Source organism: Leucoraja erinacea, chromosome 2, assembly GCF_028641065.1.
Source record: "Leucoraja erinacea ecotype New England chromosome 2, Leri_hhj_1, whole genome shotgun sequence".
NCBI lineage: Eukaryota > Metazoa > Chordata > Chondrichthyes > Rajiformes > Rajidae > Leucoraja > Leucoraja erinaceus.
This window is the reverse complement of record NC_073378.1, coordinates 50,960,774-50,984,221: the sequence shown is the minus strand read 5'-3', so window position 1 is coordinate 50,984,221 and position 23,448 is coordinate 50,960,774. Positions and strand designations below refer to the sequence as shown.

The 23,448-nt window shown below is 44.1% G+C and overlaps 1 pseudogene; it reads left to right on the top strand.

Annotated features, from left to right (window-relative positions):
• Nucleotides 1-17,050: 17,050 nt before the first annotated feature.
• On the top strand, nucleotides 17,051-21,873 carry LOC129705812 (transmembrane protein 237-like; annotated as a pseudogene).
• The last annotated feature ends 1,575 nt before the right edge of the window (nucleotides 21,874-23,448 follow it).

Genomic DNA, 23,448 nt, shown 5'->3' with positions numbered 1-23,448 from the left:
GCAGGACGGGAACGGGCCGAGTGGCGGCTGTGCCGGAGTGGGCAGAGGGAGGGATGGAGAGTCGGGTTGCAGGGTGGCTGAGCAGTTTGCGCGGAGTTTGAGTAACTCACCCACACACACACACACACAATGCAAACTGGTCCAATCGTCAAGTCAACGGGATCTAAACTTTTATGCCCCTGTCCCACTTAGGAAACCTGAACGGAAACCTCTGGAGACTTTGCGCCCCACCCAAGGTTTCCGTGCGGTTCCCGAAGGTTTTTGTCAGTCTCCCTACCTGCTTCCACTACCTGCAACCTCCAGCAACCACCTGCAACCTCCAGGAACCGCATGGAAACCTTGGGTGGGGTGCAAAGTCTCCAGAGGTTTCCGTTCAGGTTTCCTAAGTGGGACAGGGGCATTATTTGTCACATGTACCAATTGGTACAGTGAAATGTGTGGTCACACTTCTGCAGTTGTATAGGGCTCTGGTGAGACCACATCTGGAGTATTGTGTCCAGTTTTGGTCTCCTAATTTGAGGAAGGGCATCCTTGTGATTGAAGCAGTGCAGCGTAGGTTCACGAGATTGATCCCTGGGATGGCGGGACTGTCATATGAGGAAAGATTGAAAAGACTAGACTTGTATTCACTGGAGTTTAGAAGGATGAGGGGATATCTTATAGAAACATATAAAATTATAAAAGGACTGGACAAGCTAGATGCAGGAAAAATGTTCCCAATGTTGGGCGAGTCCAGAACCAGGGGCCACAGTCTTAGAATAAAGGGGGGGGGTCATTTAAGACTGAGGTGAGAAAAAACTTTTTCTCCCAGAAAGTTATGAATTTATGGAATTCCCTGAGGGCAGTGGAGGCCAAGTCACTGGATGGATTTAAGAGAGAGTTAGATAGAGCTCTGGGGGCTAGTGGAGTCAAGGGATATGGGGAGAAGGCAGGCACGGGTTATTGATAGGGGGCAATCAGCCATACTCACAATGAATGAATGTATGAATGAATGCATGAATGAATGAATGATATCTTTATTTCGAACGATTAAAAAAAAAAAGAAGAAAAGAAAAGATGAAAATGAATAAATAAAAGAAAAATTATATATATACCTATATATATACATAAATACATACGCACATACATACATATACATGTACATATATACATACATACATATACACATATACACACATACATAACATATATGTACATACATAAATTAAAAAAATCAAAAGCCAATTTCAACATAATACACATTAGACTCATTCAAAAAGCAATAGGAAGACGCCTATGCTTGTTAAGTCCTACCCCCATTATTCACCATTAACAAATGCTAAATTCAATAAAATAAACTAAACAGCCAATTCAAATAAAACTACTCCAATCAAGCTATTAAGAAAAAAAGAACAAAAAAGAAAAGAACAAAAGAACAAGCACCATTAAAGACATATCTTTTGTACATTTTTTAAAATTGCATTATATACATGCTTTGTTTAATCGTTTCGTCAAGACCATTTCACAAAACCACCCCACAAATGGAATTACACATACTTTTTAAATTGGTCCGAGCATAATGCTGTTTCAAGTTTAGTTTCCCTCTAAAGTTATAACCCCCCTCTCTGTTTCTGAACAGTTTTTGTATGTTCATAGGTAGCAGTTTATTTTTTGCTTTATAAATTATTTGTGCAGTCTTAAATTCTACCAGATCCTTAATCTTTAAGGTGTGTAATTTTAAATACAGTATATTGGTGTGTTCATGATATCCTACATTGTTTACTATACGAATAGCTCATTTTTGTAGTGTGCTTGGTGATTGTAAGGTGGTTTTGTAGGTGTTGCCCCATACTTCCACACAGTAATTTAAATATGGTAACACAAGTGAGCTGTACAGAATATACAGTGCTCTCTCATTCAAAACATGCCTTGCTTTCCCCATCACTCCAATACTCCTTGCTACTTTTGCTCTCACATGTTTTATATGGGGTTTCCAGCAGATTTTGTGATCAAGAATCACACCCAGAAATTTATTTTCATACTCTTTTTATTTCAACATTATTTATCATTACTTTTACTTGTGTATTTATTTTGCGTTTTCCAAACAGCATAGGTTTGGTTTTGTTTAAATTTAATGATAATTTATTCAAATCAAACCATGTTTTTAGTTTACTCATTTCTGCTGTGACCACCTCCAAAGGCTGTTGCAAATTGGCTCCATCACAGAAAATATTAATGTCATCTGCAAATAACACAAATTTCAAGAGGTTTGACACCCTACATATATCATTAATATACAAAATAAATAATTTGGGGCCCAAAACCGACCCCTGTGGGACTCCACAAGTTATTTCTAAGCATGTTGATTTGCAGTCCCCTATTTGCACAAACTGATGTATTTTACTTATGTAGCTTCTCATCCACTCTAGTACAACCCACCTGATTCCATACTTTTCCAGTTTTTTGATTAGCAAATGATGATCAATTGTATCGAATGCTTTTTTCAAATCTATAAATACACCCACTGCATATTTCTTGTTATGTATAGAACTGGTAATGTCTTCAATTAACTCCATTAATGCCATGGATGTCGATCTGTTTGACCTGAATCCATATTGACTATCAACTAGCAATTCGTGCTTCTCGATAAAGTTATCTAATCTACTTACATACAGTTTTTCTAATATATTTGAGAACTGAGAGAGTAACGACACCGGCCTGTAATTTGTAAATTGATTTCTGTCTCCAGCTTTGTATAGTGGGATGACTTTGGCAGTTTTCATTTTACATGGAAATTTACGATGAATGGTGGTGCTGGCTCGAAGGGCCGAATGGCCTCCTCCTGCACCTATTTTCTATGTTTCTATGTGAACCACAGCTAACAATGATTGACCTGTGGAGGAAAGAACTGCAGATGCTGCTTGTTATGGAGGGAGGGAGGAGGGAGTGACTGAGGGTAGGGGAAAGGAGAGGGAGGGAGAGGTGAGGGTGGGATTGGGGGATGGGAGGGGAAAGATCCTGGGGAGGACAGGAGGGAGATTGGGGGGGGATTGAGAGAGAGGAGGGGGTAGAGAGGGAGACGGAGGAAAGTGGAGGAGGTAAGGACGGAGAGTGGGAGAGGAGGGGGAATAGAGGGAGAGGAGTGGGAGTGGGGGAGGTAGGGAGTGGGGAATAGGGGGAGAGGAGGGCTGTGGCAGAGGTCAGGAGGGATATTGAGGGGGATAGGGGGAGGTAGGGGGGTAGAGGGATATGAGGGATTGGGGGAGGGGAGGAGGAGAGGGGAAAGAAGAGGGAGGGTGAAGAGGAGGGGGAGGGAGTGCTGGAGGATGAGGGGAAATGAGCCGTGCCTGCGTAGTTGGGGGCTATGCGTGAGTGGTGGAATATTGCATTGGGGAAAACGGGTGAGTGGTGGAATATTGTGTTGGGTGAGCAATATTAGTCTAGTCAGTAATATAAATTTTGATATAAAATGTCGGTTGAGTAGTTCTCTCTGCAAGGTGAAAAGGTAACAAAGTACTTACAGAAATAATCAGTATATTCAGGAACTATGGCCAGTTAGTGCACAATAGTCAAAGAGCATGCTTTTTGAAAAGTTTCCAACAAGCTATAGTAAATAGAACTCATGACCAAAGTATAGCAGTACTTCTTAATAAAACCAGAATGGTTTGTCCAGCAAATTAAGTCATTATTACACAATTTATTTCACCAATAAAATAAAATGAATGAAAAAAATGTTCATACAAATTACAGATGTAAAATCAATCCCATTCACATGCATCTTAGAGCCTCCATTAGGAAAAAAAAGTGTGAGTGCTATATATATATCTACACGAGGTTGGAATTTGACGTAGCCTCATAACATTACGCTTTTTACTTTAACATTTCTTATGAATGATAAATAAATTATTTATTGCGGTTAGAGTAATGAAATGATTAAAATATTCTCAAGATGTCTCAGGGCTTACAAAAAGGTAGCTTAACTAGCTGGCTTGTGCAGAGGTACAGGATCAGGGCTGCAGGCTGTGTGATATTGTCAGTTGAATTATTTCTGTGACTGGACTGTGAATCAGCTTTGAATGGGATGTTGGACAATGGACTGGTCCGATAATTAAGTTTGCAACTGGTGTTTTGAAGGAACAATCCTTTTTTTAAGGGATTTTGTTAACAATAAAACTTCCCATACTTTGATGTACCAGTATGAATGCTTTGAAATCTGTAAATAACCTGAGCTTTAATAATTTAATAATGTGTAGAGAAAATTAGAATTAAAAAGATTGAATTAAGGTTCTGACTCATAGTTCTGACTAAGGTTCTGACCCATAGATGGGCAAAAGTGATTGCATGTTCATGATGGACAGAAAGGCCTATTTCTGTGCAACATGACTGTGACTCTCTCACTTTGATAATTAAATAATTTAATTATGATGGTGATTAAAACTGGAAATTCACTACATCACTTTATGCATCACTTTCATGCATCGCTTAGTGCATCTGATGCTTACTCCTCAGACATCCCACCGCTCAATGAAAATGCCCCCTAAAACTCACCCTGTACCAATCCTAGCCAATGAATGCAATCAGCCTTACACCATACTCCCCAGCAGCCAATATCACCCAATTCCTTCCCACTCACCTTCATATCGCGAGGGTTCAGAGATATAACTGATTACAATAGACAGAAAACACTGCAATAATACTTGTTTCATCAGATTAAGATTTTCAGATTGGCGGGTGACCATCCATAATGACTGAAAACATGCAGCTCACGATAAGTTAATTTGAATTTTATTCGAATGATGCTCTGTAGTAAACATTAGTACACCTATTGGAAGTAATTTGTAGATACCCTCTGCTCCTTTCCCCTCCTTCTTACACTCTTCTCCCATAGTAGAGTCCCTCATTACACTTTTAGTCCTCATTCGCCATTTCCCCCCCTCCCCCCTTGTCCTCATCCCCTTTTACCTATATACCTTCCTCTGGTTTTACATTTCACTCTTCTCATTATCTGATACACTTTTGTCTCCTTTTCACCTCTAACCTTTGTCACTTACCCCACCCCTAATCTGTACGAGTAAAAAGTAACAATTTTTTTCATCATGAGTATTTTTTTATTTGTGGACATTTTTCACCGTGTTGAAAAAACTTCACGAGTTTATCAGATTTCCCTAGTACCCACCGTTACTCGTACGAGCCGCTACGAGACATCCACAAACTCATACGGACCCGCTACGGACATTCTCCGAATCAGGGGAAAACTCAGTGAGAACTCTTGAATAACCTTGTACAGTGGGACAGGCCCTTTACAATATAATGAACTGCTTAATTTACAATGTGATTGAATAAGAAAATTGCTGGAACATCTGTAAGTATAGTGATTATGAAGGAAATATGGGAAAGTATTCTCTAGAGTAAAATATTCTTTTACAACATCACACACAAAAAGAGGCAAGGGGGAGGGCTGATATTAAATAATAAAACACATCTGGACGCAGTCATTAATTGGACTTTCCAAAATAACGTTAAAATGATTAACGTAGGAGAATGGGACTTTGTTTACATTAAGTTTAGCGATACAAAGCTTCATCTTTCCGCTTCATTGCTCTGCCTCTCAGGGTTGAGGTTAGAGGCAATATATTGGAATAGTTTGTGAAATGGTTCACAGAAACAAATAGAGAAGATAAATAAACAAATCATTTTCTAGTTACATGGTAATAACCATATAACCATATAACAAATACAGCACGGAAACAGGCCATCTCGGCCCTACAAGTCCATGCCGAACAATTTTTTTTTTCCCTTAGTCCCACCTGCCTGCACTTATACCATAACCCTCCATTCCCTTCTCATCCATATGCCTAGCCAATTTATTTTTAAATGATACCAATGAACCTGCCTCCACCACTTCCACTTCCACTGGAAGCTCATTCCACACCGCTACCACTCTCTGAGTAAAGAAGTTCCCCCTCATATTACCCCTAAACGTCTGTCCCTTAATTAATTAATGACAAGTGAATTGTCACAGGGATCGGTGCCTAGTCCCTAGATATTCACAGTATATGTCAATAATTTAGATGAGGGAACAAAATGTAACTAAACTATTTATGAAAGAAGTATGATTAGTAAGTGCGCAAAAGACATATTAATTGGTTCAAAAAGAACATAAATTGCTGGAGCAACTCAACGAGTCAGGCAGCATCTCTGAAGAACATGGATAGGTGACGTTTGGGTCATTACCCTTCTACGGAGTGAATGTGATGGGGTTGGGCAAGAAAGCGGGAAGAGAGGAGGGGAAGGACAAGCAGTCTCCGTATCCAACACAACCCCACTAACCTCCGCATGCGAAACAACCCCACAATCCTCCATTTATAGATGAATACAGGTCATGGATGTTTTTGATAGGAAGATGGTTGGACAAAGGTCAGAAAGGAAAAGACACAAGGTGTGAACTAAAGGATTAAAGCGTTGCAAATTGTGAAGCTAGAGGAAGGAATGTAGGTGGGAGAGCAGAAGAGAAATAGGGGTGTCTGGGTGAGGCACGGGAGAAGGGGTTGAGTAGAAGAGGGGGAGGGGGGTTACTGTAGTAGTTACCTAAAATTGGAAAATTCAATGTTCATACAATAGATAATAGACAATAGGTGCAGGAGTAGGCCATTCGGCCCTTCGAGCCAGCTGATCATCCCAAATCAGTTCCCGGTTCCTGCTTTCTCCGCATAACCCCTGACTCCGCTATCTTTAAGAGCCCTATCTAGCACTCTCTTGAAAGTATCCAGAGAACTGGCCTCCACCGCCCTCAAAAATATTAGTTAAAAAATATTAGTCTGTAGCAGCACCAAATGTGGTCAGGAAAAGGCCAGATGTCAGGCTGGTTCAAACAGTAGTTTTTATTCAGTTGTTACAGGTAAGTTTGATCCGCTAACGTAATTGTCATTGCTGCTGTAGCTGAGCGAGGGTGTTGTCTCGAGCTCAGCAACCTGTTGACTCCCGTGGTCTCAAGGTGAGATTAGCTTAAGTAGCAGGACACTCCCCCTAGGCCGTGACATCACGTGCCAGCCCTCATAGCAGGGTTCGACCATAAGTGGTCTGTGTATCAGCTGATGCCACAGGACCCCTCCCCCCTCAAAACCGGAGGAAGGAATAGAATGGTCGAGGGCGGCTCCTGCATGTGGGTCGGGGACACCCTGGCGTGGGTTGGAACAGAGGGGCCCGCGGGCGCAGTCGACGCTCCGGCTGTGGGCGATCCCGAGGTATGCCGAGGGGTGCAAGGAGACCGATGCAAAAGCCGCTGGACGGAAGAGACACAGTCACATCTCCTCAACCAGCTAAGGGTTCGCGTCCTGAGAAATACGGCAGTCGATCCGAGGGTGGCGCTGTTGCCGGTGGTCAGGCTGCTGGGACGGCATCCGGCCGGAAGGTGGTGCTGTGGACGGCGGTCAGGCTGCAGTGACGGTAGTCGATCTGAGGGTGGTGCTGTTGCCAGTGGTCAGGCTGCAGGGACGGCATCCGGCTGGAAAGTGGCGCTATGACGGCGATCAGGGAAGGTCGAGCTTCTCTTCCGGCCGGCCGCGGTGGCCATTTTTGTAGGCGGGCGGCTGCTTGTTTCAGTAGGCCATGGCGGCCTTAACCACGATTTTGCGGACGGTCAGGGATCTGAAGCGGCGGGCTTAACCAATGATTCAGCGGCCGGCGGAGTAATGGGCGGGCCCACTCTCTCCTCCCTGGGCCGGACAGTCAGTGATGTTGGGGGGCGGGGGGCTGCTACGCAGCTCCTGTAGCGCCAGCATCGTTCTGCAGGGGAGAGCTTGGCGGCCTGCGGCTGCAGACATCAGTCGGTCTCAGGTCTCCCGAGGCTGCGTGCACCAGCAGAAATCCAAAATTCAGTTTGGGCAGTCGGGCTCACCAATGTAGCGGCACCAAACGTGGTCAGGAAAAGGCCAGACGTCAGGCTGGTTCAAACATTAGTTTTTATTCAGTTGTTATAGGTAAGTTTGATCCGCTAACATAATTGTCATTGCTGCTGTAGCTGAGCGAGAGTGTTCTCTCGGGCTCAGCTAACTGTTGACTCCCATGGTCTCAAGGTGAGATCAGCTTAAGTAGCAGGACACTCCCCCTAGGCCATGACGTCACGTGCCACCCCTCATAGCTACTGATGAGGGTTCGACCATAAGTGGTCTGTGTATCAGCTGACGCCACAAGTTCAATATTAGTCAATTATTTTAATTTTTTAATTTTTTTTTAAATAGAATAAAATGAAATACCTGCATTAAGTATTAATTACATATCTTATTTGTAACTATCCCTAAAAATATCTTATTAATAATAATTAATAATAGTTAGTATTAATTAGTAATATTTACTACTAAATAATAATAGTAATAATAATAATAATAAATTAATAACAAGATAACTGCCCAGCTATCATTTAAGTATAACAGCTTAAAGTTCCACTTGTTCTCCGCCAAGTGTTGACCCCATGGAGATGTTGTTCATCACTCCGATGATTTCTCAATGTCCTTGGCGAACTCAAATGCTTTCTTGTGATCGGTAAAGAAATGTCCCTTATGCTTGTAGGTAACTCGGGGTTTTGCAGGATACAACAATTCAAATCTTAGGTTTGAAATCTTCCTGAGAATTCCTTTGTCTCGTTGAAAAGCGTTCTTCTCTTGATAACCTCTGCGGGATAGTCTCTGAAAATACGAATATTGTCGCCTTCAAATGATAGGTTACTTTTGCTGGCAATTTTTGTCAAGATATCTTCCAAAACGTGGTCATAATGCACCTTCAATATCAAATGCCTTGGGGGGCATTGACGTGGTCTCAATGCCCTATGTGCACGATCCAGTAGTGGATTTGTATCTAAATTTAAAACCTTTTGTAGAAGATCAGCAGCAAATTCACGAGGGTTTTTATTTCCCTCTCTGCCCTCTTTGATTCCCACGATTCTCAAGTTCTGACGTTTCGAACGTCCCTCCAATCAATACATTTTCAGAGATTTTATTCAGTAATTCTGATAAACGCTTGGTCTCAGTTAAGACCCTTTTCGTAGTGTCAGCACTTGGCTGAGCAATTGACTCTAATTCAGTTACAGCTGTAGTATGCTGATTTACTATGCTGATAACGGGATCCAACTTAGAATTATGCTTGGATTCCAATTGATTAAATTTAGCGTTTACCTCTTCCATATGTTGGTATATTTTTCCACTTATTTCGTCCTTCCAGCTAGACAATTCTTCCAGAATTTTAGTATAGACAATCCGAAATGAATCTGATATTTCTTCAAAAAAATTTCAGTTCTTCACTTATGACAGATATTTCTTCTGAAATTATGTTACAGAACGCCATTCCGTTTTTCTTGGTCTTACCTTCTGACCCGGTTTAGAAATGTCTTCTTGGGACGACGCTGAAATTGAGGTTGAGGCTTCACTCGGGCCTACTTCTTCCTCCAGCCGTTTAACCCAGCTGGTTTTCCTTGTCTGTACTTTCGGGGGAGTTCTTTGATTCGATATTAAACAACCGTCGTCGCGGTCTGATGACGTCAATCACCCCTCGACACATGCTGCCGGTAATTTTTTCAGCGGGCCCGTCCCATTTTTTCTCCCTTTTTTTCGGATTTTCCACGGAACTAGCTGGTGCATGGCTTACTCCAGCATAGCGCCACCAGAAGTCACTAAATCCAGAATTGCCTTCTCCCTGGTAGGCTCCAATACAAGCTGCTCTAAGAATCCATCACGGAGGCACTCCACAATCTCCCTTTCTTGGTGTCCAGTATCAACTTGATTTTTCCAGTCTACATGCATGTTCAAATCTCCCATAACAACCATAGCATTACCTTAACTACATGTCAATTTTGACTCCTGATTCAACTTGCACCCTATATCCAGGCTACTGTTTGGGGGCCTGTAGATAAGTCACATTGGGGTCTTTTTACCCTTACAATTCCTTAGTTCTATTCATACTGACTCCAAATCTCCTGTTTCAATGTCACCCCTTGCAAGGGACTGAATTTCATTCCTAACCAACAAAGCTACCCCACCCCCTCTGCCCACCTGTCTGTATTTCCCATGGGTTTCAGCCAATTAGCTCTTCTCCATGCTTCTCCTTGATTGCTGTTTCTCCGAGCTCCACGTAAGCACTGGGAAAACACTATTAGGCTGTGAGCTACACAAGCAGAATTTCTCCAGTTTGACAAAGGAGAAGGCCCAAAACAGAAAGGTCAATATGGGACGAAGAGTTAAAATGGTTAGCAACTGGGTGATCAAGTAGGCCATTGCGTACTGAGCGCAAGTGTTCGGCAAAATGGTCACCGGGTTTATGCTTGGTCATGCCGCACCCCACCAGCCTCCACATTGAACACAACCCTCTAACCTCCTGGGCCTTCTCCAATGACCAAGTGAGGCCACACGCAAACTCGGCTAGTCCCATTTGCTTGTATTTGGCCCATGGACCTCTAAATCCCTCCTGTCCATATATCTGTCCAAATGTCTCTGAAAGTTTTTATTGTATTGATTTCTATAGCCTATTTTTCCATATTATCCCAGATACAGACTACCCTCTGAGTAAAAATCTTGTCCCTGATATCCCTCTTATATCTCTCCTCTCTCACCTTAAACATATGCCCTGTAACATGTCAGGAACACGGTAGTGAGGTTGATTCAGCAGCCATGATCATGTTGAATGGTGGAGCAGGTCTGAAGGGTGAATGGTCTAATCCTGCTCTTGTATTTCTCCTTAATCAAAATTTACTTTAACCATTTGGTTGGTTTTATACCCTTGTATGTTGTAACGTCGTCGATGGGTTTTACAATAACTGCTCTGCCAGCACCCCTTACCTGCTTAGTAAATGGAGTTGGGTTTTGATTTGACTATTACATTAGGTAGTGTTGTATCTAACACTTGTTGGAGTCGATCTATATTGCATCTTAGAAATGCGAAAATGTGCCAAATTCACGCACATAGTTAAAAGCCATTGACAGACTTTACATTGTGGACATCCATTCAACTTCATTCTTTTAACTATGTGTGTGACGTTGGCACATATTCACATTTTAATTACAAATATCTGCTCTGTGCAGTTATCAACATTTTTTTCCCCCTTGCCCCAATGTCACATAACTTAACTGTTCATGCTATCAATCGCAGCACTCTAATTGTTACTAATTTTAGCTTGTAAAAATCAAAGAAACTTTCAGGCTGACAATTTAGTTGAACTCCAATCTGAAAAGAACTTGGTTTCGTGAACATTATTTTACAAACCGAATGCCATCAGCACTGCTCCAAATATCTACAAATTGAATCCACCCAAACCTTTCAGTTGGATTAGCTGGTGCCCTCATTTTGTTCATAGTATAATGTCCTTGCCCGATGAGAGGTTGAATATTCCAAATAGTGGCACATAACCTCGCAAACCGATCGTAAATTACAGTGTCAATTATTACTTTAATATAAATTGGAACTATTTTAAAAATCACTGTTTGATTCATTCTGTAACATTTGTTTGCAATCTACCTAAAGCCACAAATCAGTCTCAGTTGTAAATTTGATTATGCTTATAATGTGTCCAGCCTGCTCCCTGGTGAATTGTTTTGGAAGTGCAATGTTGTGTGAGCTGGAAGAGCTGACATCAGTGGCGTGCCAGAACCACACAAGGGGTGGTGGAAAGCTGCTGAATTTGGAACCTTCAAAACTATTAAACAAATGTCTTTTTGATGACTGTAGATAGCAGGCTTTAAAATTCCCACACTCACAAAAGTCTCACAGTGTTTCTAATTGTTGCAAGCCAAGGCCTCCTTTCCTAGAAACCAAACCATAAATCTCAGGCCAGCGTGATAAAAGCTGCAAAAGTATTTCTCGTTGCAAAGCTGATGTTTGACTTTGGAAAGTTTTTCCAGTGCAGCACAAAGGTGTCAACATTTTTCTGTGTGATATTAGCCACAAGTTTGTTCTTGAGTTTTCATCGATTGGGAGGAGAGCAGTTATTATTAATGGTGGCACTATTACCAATTAAACAGATGTCTTTGTGGGAGTGAGAGTGTGGGAATTCTAAAGCCTGCTGTCCATACTCATCCAAATGGAAAAATCTATGCATTCTGCTCCAGATGATTCAGATCTGAGAACACAAAGTACAACTATTTCAGCTTTATTTTACTGAAGACACCAACCTCCCCCCTCCCCAACCCCCCCCCCCCCCCCCCCCCCCCCCCCTCCCCACCCTCACCCCCTCCCCCACACCAACTCCCCCACACCCCCCCACAACCACCCTCTTCCTCCCCCCCCATCCACTCTCTCCCCCACCTCCCACCCCCCCCCCCACGGGGGAAAGGGTTGCGTTGTGGGAACAGGTGAGTGGTGGAATATTGCATTGGGGAATGGGTCCCACTTAGTCCAGTACTAACTAAAAGATATAGTGCTGGAAATACACAGCAGGTCAGGGCAGCATCTGTGAAACGTCACCCATTCCTTCGCTCCATAGATGCTGCCTCACCCGCTGAGTTTATAACCATATAACAATTACAGCACGGAAACAGGCCACCTCGGCCTTACAAGTCCGTGCCGAACAACTTTTTTTCCCTTAGTCCCACCTGCCTACACTCATACCATAACCCTCCATTCCCTTCTCATCCATATGTCTATCCAATTTATTTTTAAATGATACCAACGAACCTGCCTCCACCACTTCCACTGTAAGCTCATTCCACACCGCTACCACTCTCTGAGTAAAGAAGTTCCCCCTCATGTTACGCCTAAACTTCTGTCCCTTAATTCTGAAGTCATGTCCTCTTGTTTGAATCTTCCCTATTCTCAAAGGGAAAAGCTGATCCACATCAACTCTGTCTATCCCTCTCATTATTTTAAAGACCTCTATCAAGTCCCCCCTTAACCTTCTGCGCTCCAGAGAATAAAGACCTAACTTATTCAACCTTTCTCTGTAACTTAGTTGTTGAAACCCAGGCAACATTCTAGTAAATCTCCTCTGTACTCTCTCTATTTTGTTGACATCCTTCCTATAATTGGGCGACCAAAATTGTACACCATGCTCCAGATTTGGTCTCACCAATGCCTTGTACAATTTTAACATTACATCCCAGCTTCTATACTCAATGCTCTGATTTATAAAGGCTAGCATACCAAAAGCTTTCTTTACCACCCTATCTATATGAGATTCCACCTTCAAAGAACTATGCACGGTTATTCCCAGATCCCTGTGTTCAACTGTATTCTTCAATTCCCTACCATTTACCATGTACGTCCTATTTTGATTTGTCCTGCCAAGGTGTAGCACCTCACATTGATCAGCATTAAACTCCATCTGCCATCTTTCAGCCCATTCTTCCAAATGGCCTAAATCACTCTGTAGACTTTGGAAATCCTCTTCATTATCCACAACACCTCCTATCTTGGTATCATCTGCATACTTACTAATCCAATTTACCACACCTTCATCCAGATCATTGATGTACATGACAAACAACAAAGGACCCAACACCGATCCCTGAGGCACCCCACTAGTCACCTGCCTCCAACCCGACAAACAACCATCCACCATTACCCTCTGGCTTCTCCCATTCAGCCACTGTTGAATCCATCTTGCTACTCCTGCATTTATACCCAACAGTTGAACCTTCTTAACCAACCTCCCATGAGGAACCTTGTCAAAGGCCTTACTAAAGTCCATATAGACAACATCCACTGCTTTACCCTCGTCAATTTCCCTAGTAACCTCTTCAAAAAATTCAAGAAGATTAGTCAAACATGACCTTCCAGGCACAAATCCATGCTGACTGTTCCTAATCAGACCCTGTTTATCCAGATGCTTATATATATTATCTTGAAGTATCTTTTCCATTAATTTGCCCACCACTGAAGTCAAACTAACAGGCCTATAATTGCTAGGTTTACTCTTAGAACCCTTTTTAAACAATGGAACAACATGCGCAGTACGCCAATCCTCGGGGAATATTCCCGTTTCTAATGACATTTGAAATATTTCTGTCATAGCCCCGGCTATTTCTACACTAACTTCCCTCAATGTCCTAGGGAATATCCTGTCAGGACCTGGAGACTTATCCACTTTTATATTTTTCAAAAGTGTCAGTACTTCTTTTACTTTGAAACTCATAGTATCCATAGCTACTCTACTAGTTTCCCTTACCTCACATAATTCAATATCCTTCTCCTTGGTGAATGCCAAAGAAAAAAAATTGTTCAATATCTCCCCCATCTCTTTTGGCTCTGCAGATAGCTGTCCACTCTGTCTCTCCAATGGACCAATTTTATCCCTTGTTATCCTTTTGCTATTAATATAGCTGTAGAAACCCTTTGGATTTACTTTCACCTTACTTGCCAAAGCAACCTCATGTCTTCTTTTAGCTTTTCTAATTTCTTTCTTAAGATTCTTTTTACATTCCTTATACTCCTCAAGCACCTCATTTAATTCATGCTGCCTATAATTATCGTAGATCTCCCTCTTTTTCCGAACAAGATGTCCAATTTCCCTTGAAAACCAGGGCTCGTTCCAATTTTTACTGTTTCCTTTCAACCGAACAGGAACATAAAGATTCTGTACTCTTCAAATTTCCCCTTTAAATGTCCTCCATAAAACAAAATGTCCCAGTTCACTCCTTTTAAATCATTTCGCATCTCATCAAAGTTAGCCTTTCTCCAATCAAAAATCTCAACCCTAGGTCCAGTTCTGAACATCTCCATAATTATATTGAAACTAATGGTATTGTGATCACTGGACCCGAAGTGCTCCCCAACGCATACCTCCGCAACCTGTCCCGTCTCATTTCCTAACAGGAGGTCCAACACTGCCCCTCCTCTAGTAGGTACCTCTATGTATTGCCGCAAAAAACTATCCTGCACACATTTTACAAACTCCAAACCATCCAGCCCATTTACCGAATGTGTTTCCCAGTCTATGTGTGGAAAGTTGAAATCTTCCACAATCACTACTTTGTGCTTACTACTAATATCTGCTATCTCCTTACATAATTGCTCTTCCAATTTTCGATCCCCATTTGGCGGCCTATAATACACCCTTATGTGTTGCTACCCCTTTCCCACTTCTCAGTTCCACCCAAATAGCCTCCCTAGATGAGCCCTCCAATCTATCCTGCCAAAGCACTGCTGTAATATCTTCCCTGACTAGTAATGCAACACCTCCACCTCTTGCCCCTCCAATTCTATCACACCTGAAGCAACGAAATCCTGGAATATTTAGTTTCCAATCACAGCCCTCCTGCAACCATGTTTCACTGATCGCCACAACATCATACTTCCAGGTGTCTATCCAGACTCTAAGCTCATCCACCTTTCTTACAATGCTCCTAGCATTAAAATATGCACATTTAAGAAAACCCCCCGCCTCTTATTCTCTGTTTATTTCCTTTTTTTTTCTTTCTCCTCTTGTGCCCGAGTGCTTCCCTTTTCTGCTTCCTGCCTCCCATTCTGTCTACTAGCTTTCTCTATTTGAGTCCCTCGCCCCAACCATTCTAGTTTAAAGTCTCCCCAGTAGCCTTTGCAAATTTCCCCGCCAGGATATTGGTCCCCCTCGGGTTCAAGTGCAACCCATCCTTTCTGTACAGGTCCCACCTTCCCCAAAAGAAGTCCCAATGATCCAGAAACTTGAATCCCTGCCCTATGCACCAGTCTTTCAGCCACGCATTTATCCTCCACCTCGCTCCATTCCTACTCTCACTGTCACGTGGCACAGGCAGTAATCCTGAGATTGTTACCTTTTTGGTCCTTTTCCTTAACTCTCCTCCAACTCCCTAAATTCTCCCTTCAGGACCTCTTCCCTTTTTTTTTACCTATGTCATTGGTACCTGTATGTACCATGACCTCAGGCTCCTCTCCCTCTGATTTCAGGATATCTTGGACGCGTTGAGACACGTCCGAGACCTTGGCACCAGGGAGGCAGACCACCATCGTGGTCTCCCGACTGCATCCACAGAATCGCCTATCCGACCCCCTAACAATAGAGTCCCCAATTACTATTGCCCTCTTCTTTTTGTCCCTACCTTCAGGAGCAACAGGGCCGGTCTCTGTGCTGGAGGCCCGTCCGCTCTCGCTACCCCCGGGCAGACTGTCACCCCCATCCGTACTCAAACAGTACTTATTTGCAAGGTGTACCGACATTGGAGTACTCACTCGTCCCTGCCTCTGCCCCTTGCCCTTCCTTAGCGTGGCCCACATGTCTCTCTCCCGTGGTTTTGGATTGACCACCTCCCTATAACTCCCCTCTATGACCTCCTCACTCTCCCTGACCAGACAGAGGTCATCGAGCTGCTGCTCCAGGATCCTAATACGATCCCTTAGGAGCCCCATCTCGCTGCACCTGGTGCAGATGTGGATGTCTGGAGGGCCATCCGACACCATGACCTCCCACATCTGACATCCCGAACAGTATACTGCTCTGGCTGCCATTCTCCCACCTTACCCTGGATCCGATACAAGTATAATACAATAGAAACTGCTGGGAGAAATCAGCAGGTATCTGACTCACAACAGCTGCTCCCTCTTGACCTTTAAACTGCACCTTTATTATATAAACAAAAAGCATTGCACCCTTAGCTCACTGTACCTTTACTAAAGCACTGTACCTTTAACCAGAAAGCAGAAATGCTAACCTGAGGTTGCACCCAATCAGCTGCTTCCTCTAGTCTGATTCCACCAATCAGCGGCTTCCACCAGAACCCTCCCTATGGAGTGTGGAACGTTACAGATTTCTGTAAGCCCTGACCCTCCTCCACTCGCTCCAACGATCCTGGGCCTCTGTAAAAGCAAGCCCCGCACTCGATTTATATACTCACAGCCCTGACCCTCCTCCACTCACTGCACTCACTCAAGTTTCTCCAGCATTTTTGTCTGCCTTCAATGCTTCTTAACAGGTGCTTTAAACCATCTGTTGAATTGCTTTACTTGACTATTGTAACTGGATTATTTGGCAATGTAAGTAATGTTCTTCAAATTAAAAAAAAAAACAATTAAACGGCATTTGGTTGTGAATTAGACCTTAGAAAGGAAAGATATGGTTAGCAGCGATGATGTTCTGTATTTAAACTACTGATCCAAAATGACGGAGACATGGCTGGAAGATGCTCAGGAAAGGGAATCAAGTGTAACAGGTTATATAATAGGAAAGTAGAGAAGGGAATGATCTCCCCAGTATTAAATGATAAAGCGAGGATCTGGAGATAAATACAGTAGATAGGGAGACATTATGGCTGGATTTAGAAAATAGAGACGAAATTAGGATTCAGCTAACAATTACAACGGTGGTGGCAATTAAGTGAAAAATCTTTTTTTTTTGTTTCTTGCAGATTGCGATAAACAGATTAACACATGTCAAAGTCAATGCTTATATGTGTTCATGAGGGTTTCTGGAAATATGTCCGGCGATTGGTAAAAAAAGCACATGGCATTGGATTTAGTAGTGATTTATGAGGTAGATTTAGTTGACAGCCGAACACCACATGAAGATTCATCTATTAATGATCACAATGCGATCAAGTTCAATGCCTTCTAATACTTGAAACATGAAACAACCTCCGGGATCTAGATTTACGGTTGTCATTCATGCAATGAGATTGAGATGGACTAAATGGGTAACATGGAGAATGTTATAGCAATAGATAACATTGAGGGCAGACTGGTCAGCATGGGAAGGCAAAAAAGACTTATTTTTCCTTTACTGCAGTGAAGCTAATTGCAAAACAGGGAAGAGGAATAGTCTGGTGATGGCATCTCATTCAATGTGATGAAGATTAAGCTGGGTAAACCATTGAATATGAAGGCTGATGGGCTCAAAGACACGAACATGGGTATTCTTATGCCACCTAGAGGTGAAAGGCTAGTGGGCAGAATATGTTTGATGAACCTGATTGATATTTTCTGGAAGTAAAGAAAGTGGAGGAAAAGATAATGCCTATGGATGCTATAAAAGTAAATAGACTTTCAACAAGCATTTCTCTTCTTAGGAATCTGGTGGCTTTTGAACTGAAGCAAATTATGAACCTGGGTTTGAAGATAGGCACAAAGTCTACTTACTTCAATGGCAGCATCTCTGGAGAAAAGGAATGGGTGACGTTTCGGGTTGAAACCCTTCTTCAGTCAACCTGGGCCTGAAATTGCTTGAGCAGCTAGAGGGATATTGGAAGGTACACCAATTGGAGGGCAATGACTCCATGTCTCCTATAATGATTTGTTGGGGAATCAATTATTTACCAAATTTATTAATAACTTTAGATGATAGAATAGAAAGCCGCATGTTCAGGGTTTCAGAGCTGACATATAGACGGGCAGAATTGTAAGTTATCTAGGTGGATGCATTAAATTGTAAAGAGACAATAATAGAGAAATGGAATGGGCCTGGCTGTGGCACTGGGTTCATTTCAGGCAGATGTAAGATTATTTGAAATCAAATCACAATATATTAAATATATTATCTCCTGAACTGTAAAAACCAAAAGGCAATAATGGACTGATTTATTTAAAATTTGCATGGAAGTGTACTAAAGTCTCCGTTCTGTATGAGAAACGGAGAAAATTATCTGTGGGAAAATAAAAATAAAATGGAAAACTTGTATCAGTAGAGAAGATTGTGTGCCGAATGATGATGGAAATTGTGACATGAAAATTATTTATGTATGTCAATGTTGAATAATGACAGCTGCTTTCAACAGTAAAGATATATTTGTCATATCATCATATGAATTGATTTGCATCACTGGTTCAAGAAATCTAATAGAAACAACACTTTTTCTAAATGTTCTGAGGCAGTGATCTCTAATTTAAACTGAACTAGACCAAGTGCAGACCCATTGGGTCTGCTCCCCCAAAGCAAGATTCCACCATTCACCCATTCCCCCAACGCATGCTGTTCCTCCAACGCAATATTGCACCACTCACGCAAAGCCCCCAACTGCGCAGGCATGGCTCATTTCTCCTCATCCCCTAGCACTCCCTCCTCTTTCCCCCTGCTCAATACCTAGAGAGGGAGAGGGGTAGTTGAGAGGGAGGGGTGGTAGAGAGGGAGGGGGAGGAGGATGGACTTAGCAAGGGAGAGGGAGGGGGTAGTAGAGAGAGAGGGACGTAGAGAGGGAGGGGGGGGGGGGGTAGAGAGGCAGAGCGAGGGGAGGGAGGGGAGTAGAGAGGGAGGAGTGGGGAGGTGGTAGAGAGGGAGAGGAGCAGAGAATGAGGGGGTATAGAGAGCGATGGAGGGGGTTGAGGGAGAGGGAGGGGTTAGAGTTGGGGGGAGGGAGTGTAGAGAGAGAGAGAGGGAGAGGGAGGGAGAGGGAGTGGGGTAGAGAGGGATGGGGTAGAGAGTGATGGGGGTAGAGAGAGAGAAAGGGTGGGAGTGAGGGTAGATTGGGAGGGGGGAACTCCCTTCTTTACCCCCCCCCCCCCCCCCCCCCCCCCATCTCCCTCCCTCTTCCTCATTTCCCTCATATTCCACCTCTCACTCCCATTCCCTGCCCCAGCACCTACCCAGATCGTAGAGCAGCGCCAGGGCCTGGAACCCGGCCTGGTTCTCGTACTCAGCCCGACCCTGGCTGTATACTCCAGCCGTCAGCTCGGTCGCTGCCTGGGCTATAGTGCAGGCTACGACTTCATCTCTGGGCTCGTCCCTGACCATGGACCCAGGCTCGTCCTTGGTTCCAGCTGCGGCTTCTTTCTCGGGCCCAGTCACGGCCCCATCCCACCAACCCCACCAACACCACCCCCACATCCAGCGATGCCTCCTTCCTTGAGGAGCTTAACCATTTCTATGGCCGCTTCGACAGGAACAATCTAGAGACAGCCATCAAGGCTGTGCTCCCTGCTGATCACCAACCCCTCACACTCATCCCCTACGACGTGTACGTGGCACTGAGTAGGACTAATGCACATAAGGCTGCTGGCCCTGATGGCATTCCCGGGCACGTCCTCAGGGCCTCAGGCTCGGCTCCAGCCAGGGCCCGCGGCACCACTCTTGCCACCAGGTGTTGGGCGTCGGCGGTCATGGCCCCATTCCAAGCCCCGGGCTCGGCTCTCACTCCAGCTCGAGCACCAGGCTCGCCTCCAGCCAGGGCCCGCGGCACCACTCTCGCCACCAGGTGTCGGGCACCAGCAGCCTCTGCACGAGCGCTGGAGTGCCCCTCCCTCCCAGAGTGTCCCGTCCATGGGACGAGAGAGATGGAGGACGAGCGCCCACCACATGCCTTCCACCATTGCCAAGCAGCAAAACTAAAGATGTATCTACGAGCAAAACCAAAAGGAAAAAATCCATTACAAGCAATGGAGTAGATAAATTGATGAGCTCAATGGGAAGGCACCAGTCTGAAAGTAAAGAGCCCCTTACCCCAGATTTTCAGAATGCTCCTCCTCTAAAGAAAAAGAAGAAGAGAAAACTACTGCCAGTGAGTGATTCGGAAACCACTTTCATGGAGCAGAATGTCTCTGGTGTGCAAATTGTACAGTGGACCAAACAATGAATTTTTACGTAAATCCAGGAAGCGAAACAAGAGATTGTGCCGAACAGTTCATAGCAATGAACTTGATGTGGAGGAAACGACATTATCGATGCTGGGAAAGTTCCCCGGCCTCAAGGTCTTTTTTTTTTTGCCACATCCTCTGGTTACAGCCAGCCTGTGGATAAAGTATTTCTTGAACAAAACCGTCGGTTTCAGGCTGCAGACAGGATAGCGGCAGAGTAAATGGCCAAACAAGTCGAGGTGTACATGAAGGTTAAGTCCACTTCGACAACCAAAGATTGTTAAGCTCATCTATTGCGTCCGCTGCTCTAGATGTCAGCAGATCTATATCGGTGAGACCAAGCGGAGGTTGGGCGATCGTTTCGCCGAACACCTCCGCTCGGTCCGCAATAACCAAGCTGACCTCCCGGTGGCTCAGCACTTCAACTCCCCCTCCCACTCCGTCTCCGACCTCTCTGTCCTGGGTCTCCTCCATGGCCACAGCGAGCAGCACCGGAAATTGGAGGAACAGCACCTCATATTCCGTTTGGGGAGTCTGCACCCCGGGGGCATGAACATCGAATTCTCCCAATTTTGTTAGTCCTTGCTGTCTCCTCCCCTTCCTCAGCCCCCCTGCTGTCTCCTCCCATCCCCCAGCCTTCGGGCCACCCCCCCCTTTCCCTTTCTTGTCCCCACCCACCCCCCCCCCCGATCAGTCTGAAGAAGGGTTTCGGCCCGAAAACGTTGCCTATTTCCTTCGCTCCATAGATGCTGCTGCACCCGCTGAGTTTCTCCAGCTTTTTTGTGTAACCTTCGATTCTCCAGCATCTGCAGTTCCCTCTTAAACATTGTTAAGTACATTGTGGATTCAAGATAATTGGGCTTTTCTCGCAAGGGTTTCTGGTGGGATGCATAGTGTGGAATATTATTGTAATTTATGTGCTGTCTGGTTACAATTTCTCTACGATTACAAATCTGCTCCACCAGTACAGCTTGCTTGTTTACCCAAGCCAATGCCTCTTGTATTTTTTGCTCGCCATCAGCACTATGTCTGCATCTGACAGGCTGAACATAACTGATGCATCAATAGCACTCCACAGAATGGTGACACTAGACCCACAGCACAGCATCTTTTTTATACGTTTCAGCTCTGATCCTATCACAGCCAGCAAATGACCAGTGACAGGTTTAACTGGTACCGGTCACCACAAGATATCACCAATATCACCCTTTGGCCATCTGGATCAGAGATTTTGACATTGCACCCTTGGGTTGTAGTGAACCTTGTAGCTGCTATCTTAGTTGGACTTGCCTCGATCTTCCTGTCATATCAATCTATGCTTGACCATGCTGAAGAATCGGAGTATGGAGCAGCTATGAATGATGTGGTTGGAACCTGATGATAAATGCAAAGCATAAACTGATATTGAATATTTAATATTGAAATTAGTTATATAGAGTACTAAGTGGGACCCGTTGGGTCCCAGCATCACACGGGAGGGCTGGTCATCCAACGCAATATTCCACCTCTCCACCAATTCTAATATTGGTAGCCAGTTGGGGGGGGGGGCTTTCTGGAGCACTAGTATGGGTGTTGTGGGCTGAAGGGACTGGTTTCCAGAGGGCTAGTATGCAAAGTGTGCGCCAAATGGATTCTTGGGCTGGCGTCTCAGTCAATCAAGCCTGTTGTGCTGGCAGCTCACTCACGGCTGGTGGGCTGGTAGTTGACTCACGGCTAATCCTTGAAATTCTATTTCAAGCAGGGTATAAGGCCACCAAATTCAAGTGCAGTTTCATACCATTTGAAGTAGGGTGCAAAGCCACTAAAGACAGTGAGTCGTGACCTCTTCCTCCTCCATCTTGCAGAGACTGAGCCACACCCGCATTTCCGGGTTTTATAACCCCTCCCCCCCCACCGGAAAAGGTGTGGCTTTCAAGGAGTGATTGACAGGAGAGAGATTCTCAACATTTTTTAAAAAACTAATAACAATTTTATTTTTCATTGCTGGGAAGAATTCTCTGCACCTGCTCAGCGGAGGGGGACTGAGTAAGATGGCCAAAAATCACAGCCATAAGTGGTAGCGTTTTATCTAAAATCAATATACAGTGCAAACAGGAAGTAAGTGCATTTACAGTAGTGCCTTTCAACTTCAAACCAAAGCACCCAAGCCACCATTTGCAGTAAGTAGTGCATTTCAACTTCATGCCACCATTTGCAGTACACCCAAGCCACCATTTGCAGTAAGTAGTGCTTTTCAACTTCAAGCCAAAGCTCCCAAGCTACCATTAGCAGTAAATAGTGCCTTTCAACTTCAAGCCAATGCACCCAAGCCACCATTTGCAGTAATAATGCCTGTCAACCTCATGCCACCATTTGCAGTAAGTAGTGCCTTTTCTACTTCAAGCCAAAGCTCCCACGCCACCATTTGCAGTAAGTAGTGTCTTTCAACTTCATGCCACCATTTGCAGTAGGTGGGGTCTTTCAACTTCAAGCCACACCCAAGCCACACCCAAGCTACCATTTGCAGTAAGTAGTGCCTTTCAACTTCAAGCCAAAGCAACCAAGCCACCATTCGCAGTAATAGTGCAACTTCAAGCCAAAGCTCCCAAGCCTCCATTTGCAGTAAGTGGTGCCTTTCAACTTCAAGCCAAAGCTCCCAAGCCACCATTTGCAGTAAGTAGTGCCTTTCAACTTCAAGTCAAAGCTCCCAAGCCACCATTTGCAGTAAGTAATGCCTTTCAACTTCAAGCCAAAGCACCCGCCACCATTTGCAGTAATAGTGCCTTTCAACTTCATGCTACCATTAGCAGTAAATAGTGCCTTTCAACTTCAAGCCAATGCACCCAAGCCACCAAGCCACCATTTGCAGTAGGTAGTGCCTTTCAACTTCAAGTCAAAGCTCCCAAGCCACCATTTGCAGTAAGTAATGCCTTTCAACTTCAAGCCAAAGCACCCGCCACCATTTGCAGTAATAGTGCCTTTCAACTTCATGCCACCATTAGCAGTAAATAGTGCCTT